This window comes from Carlito syrichta, unplaced genomic scaffold (genome assembly GCF_000164805.1).
Source record: "Carlito syrichta isolate Samal-C Ts95f unplaced genomic scaffold, Tarsius_syrichta-2.0.1 Scaffold50759, whole genome shotgun sequence".
Lineage (NCBI taxonomy): Eukaryota > Metazoa > Chordata > Mammalia > Primates > Tarsiidae > Carlito > Carlito syrichta.
Genome location: NW_006994855.1, coordinates 456,257 through 466,689, shown reverse-complemented (window position 1 = coordinate 466,689; position 10,433 = coordinate 456,257). Strand labels below are relative to the sequence as shown.

General features: G+C 42.5%; 1 pseudogene; it reads right to left on the bottom strand.

The window, feature by feature from the left end:
* Positions 1-9,715: 9,715 nt before the first annotated feature.
* Positions 9,716-10,209, bottom strand: LOC110594694 (annotated as a pseudogene).
* Between the last annotated feature and the right edge of the window lie 224 nt (positions 10,210-10,433).

Below are 10,433 nucleotides of genomic sequence, written 5' to 3'. Positions count from 1 at the left end.
GGAGAGAGCCAGCGAGTGGGAGCCGCGGGGAGGGGGGCGCGGGGGGAGGAGAGCTCCAGTCTGGAGAGAACAAGGCGGAGAGCGCAGAAGACAGGCTGCTAGCGGCACAAGGAGCCGCTGCCGTGGCGGCTGGACTCAACCATCCCTACCCACAGAGAGGGGAACGAGGCTGGGCACGGCGCAATTCCAGACCAGCCGGCCTCGGGCCTGGACTCCCCGCGCCGGGCTGCGCTCGCTTCGGCTCCAGCGCCGCGGCGCGCAGGCTGGAGAGGAGACTTGTTGGGCGCCCGGGTGGGGGAAGCCCACGCCGCACGCAGGGGAGGAACCATGCGATCCGACAACTCCGGCGAACTGGAGGGTTGCTGCGGGGGCAGAGGCCGGCCTCCATCTATTGATCTCTCCTTCTTGCTGACCAAGAGGAGCCACCTGCATAACTTAGATCTGAAATGCAGGTGGAGAGAGAGAGGGCAGGGACTCTAACTCCAAGGGAGGAATGGATACATAGTATATACACACACGGACACATATATGCAACCTTTGGAAATTATCTTTAATGAGACGATTATTTGCAAGGACTTGTAAAGGTTTACGAATTTACTGACTTTGAGCTGCATTAGGGTATCCGTACACAAACTTCAAGTTCAGATGAAATTTAAAATGAGGAAGCATCTCTAGAATTGATATTATGGTCTGGTCATGAGAGCCAGCATGTTGGCACACTTTGGGTGAAACTATATGTACAATTCAATGGGTTGTGAAGGAATCTTAAGACAGAAGACACGGTTCTCCCTGATTCTGCAAAAAAGATGAAGCTAGCAGACAGAGAACAGCTCTAGAATAGCAATCGTTGATATAATAAACTGGATTTCAGCCAGTTCCCCCGAATAGAGGAGGCATTCCTGTAATTTCTGAAATATGTGTAAGGCAAGATATTTTAGGGAAGGATGGTACGTTAATAGGAAAACACAGTGAGTGCTAGTTTTCACAAAGGGATATTAAAGGATTCAACATTCTTACACAAAAAGTTTTAGCCTTTTTAAAGACTGGAGGTATGAGGACATGGAAACACCTCACCTCGGTAAAAGGATTATGCCTGCAAATATAATAGTACACCAAGTATGCTCAATACCAGCTCCCTACATCCTGAATGACTGTGATGGGATGGAGAGCCCATGGAGGGATTCCCCACTGCAGATTGCACCCCCACTCCTGTCTTCATTCGGTCAGTCTTCATTCTGTCTCAGTCTTCAAGATCATATAAGTCAACAATTCTACAATTTTGCATATCCCTCCTTTAATTTTATTAGATTCTCCCTCCGCCATGGTCTCTAGGCTACATGAAGCTACTATGATGGACTGAGAAAACAAAGAACGACAATCTTGAAATATAAGCACCAAAGCATGACTTCCTCAGTCTCCCCACAACCTACGCAGAGCAATTGGAGCCACCACCAAAACGCTTCTTTCTCTCATGGAGACAGGAGCTTCCAATATGAGCTGCTGAATTTGCCTCTTTTGGAGCCGCAGTCCTAGCCATGACTCGATTTTTCTCAGTGCAGAGTCCTATCTTGCCTCGGTGTTCTCTAGAGAAAAGACAGAAAGGTTCAATTGCAGGGGAATCCCCAGTGGAACTGTGAATTCTAATCTTTGGGCTGAACAAGGAGGTTGGTGGTGAAGAGAGTCGCCCCCTCTGTGATGTTAAATCAGACCCCAGATGGTATCTGTAACTCAGCAAGTGAACAAAAATGCTTTTCAAGACCCATTAAGTGCTCCAATAGTTCATTTTGAGTTCCTCATCAGGAAAAATTGATCTCCATCAGGAGCTAAGGAGCTGACTTCTCCTTGAGAAACAGTATCTTGTCTTTGCACTGCCATTCCTAATGACTCGTGTCACCAAGAAGGATTTCTGCCATTAAAAAACGTTTCCCAAATCTAACCATCCTGGGGTAGAACTCTGAGATGATTTTCGCTTTACTAGGATCCCAATCAGTCGGGTTGAGTGTCACCTGGGAAACTGAACCCCTTCACACATGGTTGTGACAGGCTCCAGGCTGAACTTCCCCTGTTTGTGCTCTGCTGGCAAACCTCTCATGCCACCTCCATCCTCCAGAGTGCAGGGAATCTATTTGAGTCACATCATTGAAAAATAATGGTCCCAATAACCAGAAAACACTCATTTTTGCTATTATTTATAGAGGGCATTTTCTTTGGCCAAGTCATATATTAGAGTTACGATGATTCTTGCTAAATTGTTTCTTGATCACAAGTATGAGTAGGGTGGGAAGCAACTGTCAAATAAAATAGGCTGATTTTGTAATGTAGCTGTATTTGTGTGTTAATACTGCAGCCCCCCTCCACCCCCCCAAGACCTCAAGGCTGGTTTAATTTAAAAGGAAAACATGGGGCACTGCTGCCATCTAGTGTCAACAATTTCTTGCTTGGGTTTTGCAGGGAGATCCATAGTCCCTGGATTTTAACCTCTTTTACCTCATCTCTGAATCCCTGTCTTCGTTTTGAATTTACTCAGGAATACTCTTGCCCCCTTTCTGTGAGCGGTTTGTAAGTGAAGTGTATTAGTAGGTTACTGCAGGCTCCTCCTTCCCTTTGGTTTTTAAGTGATTGTGAAAGCCTTGATCTACATCAGAAGTCTAGTGCCTGTTACTTAGAACAGGATTAACCACATGGGATAAGAGCCCAGGACCCTGGGACATCACACCAAGCAGCTCTGTGGTCACATCTTTGCTATGACCTGTGCTGCTGGGAATATTTTATTTCTGCCCTTAGGATTCGTCTCCATTCCCCAATATGGGCATCACAGCCTGTACAGCCTCAATATCTGACTCAGCAACACTGGAAATACTCTTGGAATTTAGGGCCAACCAGAGAACTGAGCAGCATGATGATTAAAGGTGAAGAGCCACTGATGTGCTAGAAAAGATGAAGACATCCTTAGAATCAGGTAGCAACTAACTTAAGACACATTTGGAGAGGCGACAACATAAACATCTGAAAAGTCCAGCAGCTGAAGAGGGAGAGTGTATTTTAAATGAAATTGCCTGCTGGATGTGGTGGCTCATGCCTGTCATCCCAGCACTTTGCGAGGAAGAGGCAGGAGGATTGTTTAAGCCCAAGGGTTCAAACCTGGGCAGCTTGGCGAGACCTCATCACTACAATAAATCAAACAATTAGACAGGCGTGGTGGCACATGCCCGTAGTTCGAACTATTTGGAAGGCTGAGGCAGAAGAATTGCCCGAGCCCAGCAGGTCGAGGCTGTGGTGGCCATGAGCCTACCACTGCACGCCAGCCTGGATGACAGTAAGATTCCTAATCAGAAATAAATAGATAAATAAATAAATAAAATTATCTGAGGAGGGGACAGAAAATATGAACATGATACCTGATATAAAATTAGATTTTTTAAAAAAGTGCACAAATGAGAATGCTTGATACCTGAGATAAAATTAGATTTTTTTTTAAAAAATGCACAAATAAGAATGTGAATGAACTAGAAACACTGTACACGTGTGAACATCCTAAAGAATATGTGCTGTTGTCATGATGGCTAAATGTGACATTGTTTGGCTTATTGAATGCCATGTACAAAAAAATCTGATGACAACTAAAGAACTTTTTTTTTCCTTTGGTAGAGAGGTCGATGTTATGGCCACATAATCCATGTTTCCTTCAATGCAGTATCTATCTTGGGAGAGCAAAATGTACGAGGGAATGTAGGAATAAATGGAAAGTCATTACAATCACTTGTATGCAAAGGCATGTTTGCTTGTATTACCCAACTTCCAATGATGAGGAAATGGTGCCTTTGAGAAATCAAGCAGTGTGTCATAGATCACATCCTACTAAGGGCCAAAATGTGAGGCACAGATCTTTTGCTGTATCAACATTGAAAAACCATCCCTCCTGCCCTTCCCTGACTGCAGACTGCACACCTGAACCCCAAGGCTCTTACCTTCGCGGCCTTTTGTGCTCCTGGGATGGCTTTACAAAAGAACAGAGAGGCAGACATCTATAGAATGCTCCACTCAATGGCAGCAGAATACACGTTCTATTCAAGGGCACATGGAACTCTCTCCAGGATAGATCATTGTTAGACTGTTGAAGAAGAAAAAGAGGAGGAGGAGGAGGAGAAAACAGCCTATGGCCATTTGCCAATATTCATTCATGTAAATCTGGACTTTTATTCTCATTAACTGGCTTCATAAGTACATGTTAAACATTTTCCCATATTTTACAAATGAATCAACATCTTTAACATATATATGTGTATGTATGTGTGTATCTATATACATATATACATATATAAATATATATTTAGAATATAGCACACTAACCTGCTTAAAAAATACAAATAAATAATATAAATAAATAAATAAAGTGAAGTCAGAGAAAAACCCACATTATAAATGATCCATTGAGAGCATGAGAAAATTGTCAACTCTCTTCTTTCACAATAAGGTGACCTAACAGAAGACACACAAAGCAAACTGCAGCTCTGCTGTGCATCACAATGACCTGAAAGACTTGTTGAAACACAGATTGCTGAGTATCTGATGTGGCATATCTGGGAGGGTACTCAAGGATGTACATTTCTAACAAGCTTCAAGTTGACCTTGATGTGTCCCAGGACCATGCTGTGAGAACCACTGCTATAGCAGTTTGACTCTGGAGTCAAAAGGACCTGCATTGATTCCCACATATGCCATTTTCTAGACAGGGGCCCTTCAGGGCAACAACTTAATCTAAGTGTAAGTCTCCTCATCTGAAATGTAGCTAATGAAATCTATCTCACAGACTTGTTGGGAAAAACCAAGTGATATAGGCACAATGCCTAATATATAGTAAATCCTCCAAAATATTATTTTCCTTTTCTATCCAGCCAATCTCTGAAAGGGAAGAGAATAAAAGAAGAAACCCAGATGGAGAAAGGCATTTCCATCTGTTCTGATCCATATTTTAGGAGTTGCAAACTGGTTGTTGGTAAGGAAAAGAAACAAATTCAGTCAACGTCTCCCAGCTCGGCTCAAGGTGAATCCAGCAGGAATCCATGTGGGAAAGGCTCAGGTTTTATCGACTATGACTTTTAAGATCAGCTTGAAAGGCTGCCTCACACCTGGCTGCTTCCCAAGGCTTGTGGAATGATAGCTCGAAAAGCTCATCTGGAACTAGGTGAAGTGACATTCTGAATGTTCATTAATAATGCGTTCCTCTTGCGGTAAAGAACACCCTGCTCCTCTAGTACTCAATACTGTCATAAAAAACCAAATAACTACTTCTCTAGTTTTGGTAACTGCAGGAATACTAGAGATCAGTGTCTCCCCGCCCCCGCCGGGACTTCCACTAATAGCCATTCTCCAATGAGACTGGATTTCAAAAGAGAAAACTCACTTCACTTCTGTGATTCGGTTTTCTTATCTGCAAAATAAAAGGTTTAAATTAATGCTATGTTACATCTAAAATTCTATGATTCTCTCTTTTCTTAATCTCTTCATTTCATCATTTTCCTACTCTTATTATAAACTTCTATATATTCACATGCCTCTGTGTAAATTTGGTGAGTTCTTTAAAGGAAAGGCTTTCCAAAATTAATATATAAGAACGTATATTTACCAGAATGGTCTGCAAAGAAACAATCACCACACACACACACACACACACACACACACACACACACACACACACACCATCTCTGCAGCACCCTTGGAATACAAATTACATTGTTCTTCAAAGTAAATTTGAACAATTCCAAGTTTTTATATTTTATTCATAAAAAAATCAGTGAAATGTGCAGTGATCACAAAACTCAAAATAATCATTTTACCCACAGATGTCGTGAATTCAACTGTCAGGAGGAGATGGTGACACCATCCATTGTGCCATATCCAATCCCATCTTGTCCGTGAGCCTTGTTTCCATGTGACCATGTCCTTATATTAAGAGAATGTGTCACTAGAGGGTTTTTTCCTTCTCTCAATTTAAAAACATATGGAAAGCAACCATACTTTCTCTTGAAAATGGGTGTTCTGATATTGGTTTCTTTTCATTCAGTTGCTGGCGTTTTGTGGTACATCAGATCCTGTGTCTATATGCCATCCACAGTTCTGCTGTGTTTCAGGCATGAAGGAGAGGGTCTTGGGGCACATGGGGAAGGTGACTAAAAGTGGAATTTGGTGGGTTTTCTTCACATTCTATCTTTCAAGGACTCTGTGAACAGTACCTCTGCAGAGGGATGCTAAGGGCATTATGTGTGGAGGACCTGGGCCTGGGCAAGACTAAAAGGACCAGTGAGGTCTTCTCATGAAGGAGTGAGAAGTTTTCAAAGAGTCTTTCTGTCTTTTTTTTTTCCCCTCCACCAGTGAATTATTTTCCTCTTCCCTTGTCCACTTCCCTCTGAACTGACTTTCAAGTAAGGAAAATCTTGGGGTTGCCAATATACATGTTTCCAGTCTCCGAATCTCTTTGGATATCAATATGTCTAAAATGTTACTAGTAGAATCTTGTCCTCCCCATCTCAGAGACTTTTGGGGGTCTAAGAGCGCCTTATGCACTGAAGATGCTCACCAGTGTTTGGGTTGTGATGGTCAGCTCTTATAATCTAACCTGCACTTTCACTGAGAAAGTAAGATCCCTCAGGAACAGTACAGGAGGCAGAGTAGGGGAGTGGGGGACAAAGACATATCTCCCTGAGGACATCTGAGGACCAGGACTGATAAGACCACACAGTTGCATTTATCCCAAGGGCCTGGTTCTTCTATCTGGCAATATCCGCCTGTTGAAATGAACATCCCATATATGAAGAGATTTTTCCATAGACACAATGCGAATTCTCACTAATCTGAGTTCATGTCCTAATTTTTGCATGTCCTAGGTGGGTAGCCTTGAACATTTACCCAAGGGCAACAATTGACTGCTCACTCCCTAAAAGTGTATCTATTTTCTAACTCATAAGATTGCTCTAAGAATGAATTGAAGTGATATATAAAAGGTACTGAATTTGAACTTGAACAGAAACAAAAGGTTAGGTCTGATTTTCTGCTTTCTTTTTAGCTTTACCTCTGAGTTTAAATGTATTTTGATTTTCCCCTTGGAAAATTGTCATCTCAGTTCTATTGATTGAAATAAGATCCTTAAAAATATTTCCTGAAATTGTAAATGCGAAATACCTCCTCTTGGAAAAGATTCTCTAAGTTATCCTCTTTTGATTTCCTGCAAAACAGTCAGTTCTTGGGTTATCCCTTGTAAATGTGAGCAGTGCTGCAGTCAGAGCCAAAACAGTAGTAGCCTCCATCTCTGTGAGGTAACATCAGCAGTACTTCCAGAGCTTACATGAAGGGTATAGGTTTCTGTGGCTAGTGCCATGATACAGAGGTGCGAGGTGAGGTTTTGCCTCAGTGGGAGAAGAGAGAATGTGGGCTGATAACAGGTCTGTGTCAGTTATGTGCTTAGGCAGAAACTTAAGTTATGAAAGATTAATTAACGTGCCCTGGCCCTCATAAGTAATTATCAGAAACAGGGTGCAAACTGAAGTCTGAGGTCCAGGCTTTGTTCATTTTATCTTGCAGCCTCTGGGGACTTCAGTGAAGATTCTCTGATACGCCCAGATCTTGGGTAAGCCTGCAGGGAAGATGAGAGCTTTCCACGGACTTCAAGGAGAAAGAGCTTTCCAGGGGCAGAGTCAAAACATCGGCTCAGGTTTGGAGGGATGTCTACCTAAAGAACTCTCAATCCAATCTGTATTTGGTGAGATAACTTAGGGAAAACCATTTTTAAAGCATGAATCCAGGTTTACCACACTGATATCTGTATTTACTGACTATGTACAAATTGATGGCAAGGAGGGTGACTAAAATTGTGTGTGTCAGAGGGGGGAAGGCTGAAAATGCAAAATGGGATAAAGTCCAAGAGTAGGAATGGCACATCCCTTCACTAATGTACTCACTTGCCTTCGCAGCCTCTGCTCTCTCTTTGTGCTTTTTCTGTCTTCTTAGCAAAATCCTTGTTGGTAAGAAGTTGGCAAGCTCTTATGAAGTATATGGACAAAAGACAACTAAGGACCACTATTTTATCTCTCCAAACCATATTTATTTATTTAGTCCTATGCTGTCTCATTTGCAAAAATAAGACTAATTATATCTTATTCACTGGAAGGCAATCAGGGATCCTCTGTGCTTGCTGCAGGAATTTGTCATCTGTAAATCTATGCCTGTAATGTAGTATCTACTTTATTTATTTATTTGTTTATTTAAATTTTCTCTATTGCTTTATTACCTGAATGACTAATCCTGTAAGTCAGATCTTTTTTAAATGACCTCTTTGTCCTGCATATTTATTTACATTCCTAATTTACTTAACAAAAGACTTTCTAATTTTATTTCAGTAGTTACCTATTTTATTTTATTGGATTCACATGTATCTTTTGAATCTACTTTAAACAGATGACACTTTAGGTTAAATCATATGGATAGGGGGACAAGGTTATTCAGGAGTCGCAGGAGCAGCTGAGGTGGAGACTATCTTTGTTTGCTCCTTGTTGGGAGAACCGCCCTTGAGAATCTGAGCTCTCAGAAGGCACAGAAGCAGGTTGGTGGGGAAGTGGGGAGTGAGGCTGTGGGAGACTGTGCAGAGCACAGTATCCCCTCTTGTTCCTCATCCTCACAAGCTTGTCAGTTCAGATACTAGATCAGGGAAAATGCTGAGTGAGACTGTCTTTCTGAGGGCAGAACATTATGCTAAGATATATCCTCATAGCGAAGACTGCTGTGTGGTGGAAATAAAGCAGTTACCCTGCTGCCTTCCAGGGAGCAACCTGGGAGAGTAGTGTCACCAAACCTTTTGCTCACTCATGGCAGTCTGGAGATCACTATGCCTTGTACTGTGGAGACACAGAAGGCTGAGCAATGCCTCAGAGGTGAGGGAACATTTGCATAGGATCTTTGAATTAAAGAAAACAGTGTCCAAACCCACCTTGGCCTGTGTGATCACGCTTAATGTGAGATGAGGAGCTATTCTTCTGGTGACTGCATCAGCATACCTGTCGGGGAATAGAGGGTGCTCTGCACTTAGAGAATAGGTCCCCATCAGTGAGTTTGCAGTATTTCAACCTTTTTGAAGACTCATAGTCAACAACTGGACATCCCAGGCAGTGCAGGGCATGTGTAGCATTTTCCGACCTTACTAGAACAATCAAGGCTAAGAATGAGTCAGTGCTAACCTGGAGGGAGTACCCAACACACACTCAATGACACACAACCCCTTAAAGAAACAAGACTTCCTGGAAGTGGAAAGGTGTTCTGTGTAAAACAAGACAGTGATCTATGGCATGCAATGGGGTTCTTTGGCACCTGTTCTATCACAGGGAACTGTAAGCATTAGAACCACTACTAAAGGATGGGTTCAAATTAACCTCCCAAGCCCAGAATGCATGTGGGGAATGCAGTGTCAGACACTGGAAAGTGCAAATTTGATGGTGTTTAAACTTGCTCTTGTGCAAGCAAACTTTTTTTTGTTGTTGATATTTAGTTTTTATTTCTCTGCTATCCAACTAGATGTGGAAGGGAGTAAGGAAAATATGGAACCCAAAGAATTGTAGCTAGAGCACAAAGATTATAGGGATACTGTGAACAAATGAGATGGAGGGGGTACTCTCCTGAGCTACAGAAGGAGTGATCTGGTAGTTTAGGATAAAACAAGTCAAATTTATTAGAGTTGTCCACAGTCAGCAATGGTGATCTTCTTGCTGGTCTTGCCATTCTTGGACCCAAAGCCCTCCATGGCTTGCACAACATTCATGCCCTCTTTCACCTTGTCAAAAACCACATGCTTGCCATCCAACCATTCAGTCTTACTAGTGCAGATGAAAAACTGGAAACCGTTTGTGTTGGGTCCAGCATTTGCCATGGACAAGATGCTGGGACCTGTATGCTTCAAGATGAAGTTCTCATCATGAAATTTCTCCCCATAGATGGACTTGCCGCCAGTGCCATTATGGTGTGTAAAGTCATCACCCTGGCACATAAACCCTGGAATAATTCTGTGAAAGCAGGAACCCTTATAACCAAATCCTTTCTCTCCAGTGCTCAGAGCATGAAAGTTTTCTGCTGTCTTGGAACTTTGTCTGCAAACAGCTGGAAGGAGACGCGGCCTAAAGTCTCGCCATCAACGGTGATGTCGAAGAACACAGTGGGGTTGACCATGGCTAATGGGAAAAGGCTCAAGGTAAAAGTAGAGATGTGGTGGTAAGTATTCTGAGTGGTTGGACTCTCACCATCATGAAGATCCAAATTTGGTAATTGTATGCTATCACAAGTCTGCAAGTGACCTTATCTCTGTGAAGGAAAGCCTCCGTTTGGTGGTTCTTAAATGAAAATAATACTCAGAATTTGTATCTTGTACCCCCATCCTCATACCAACAGCAAGG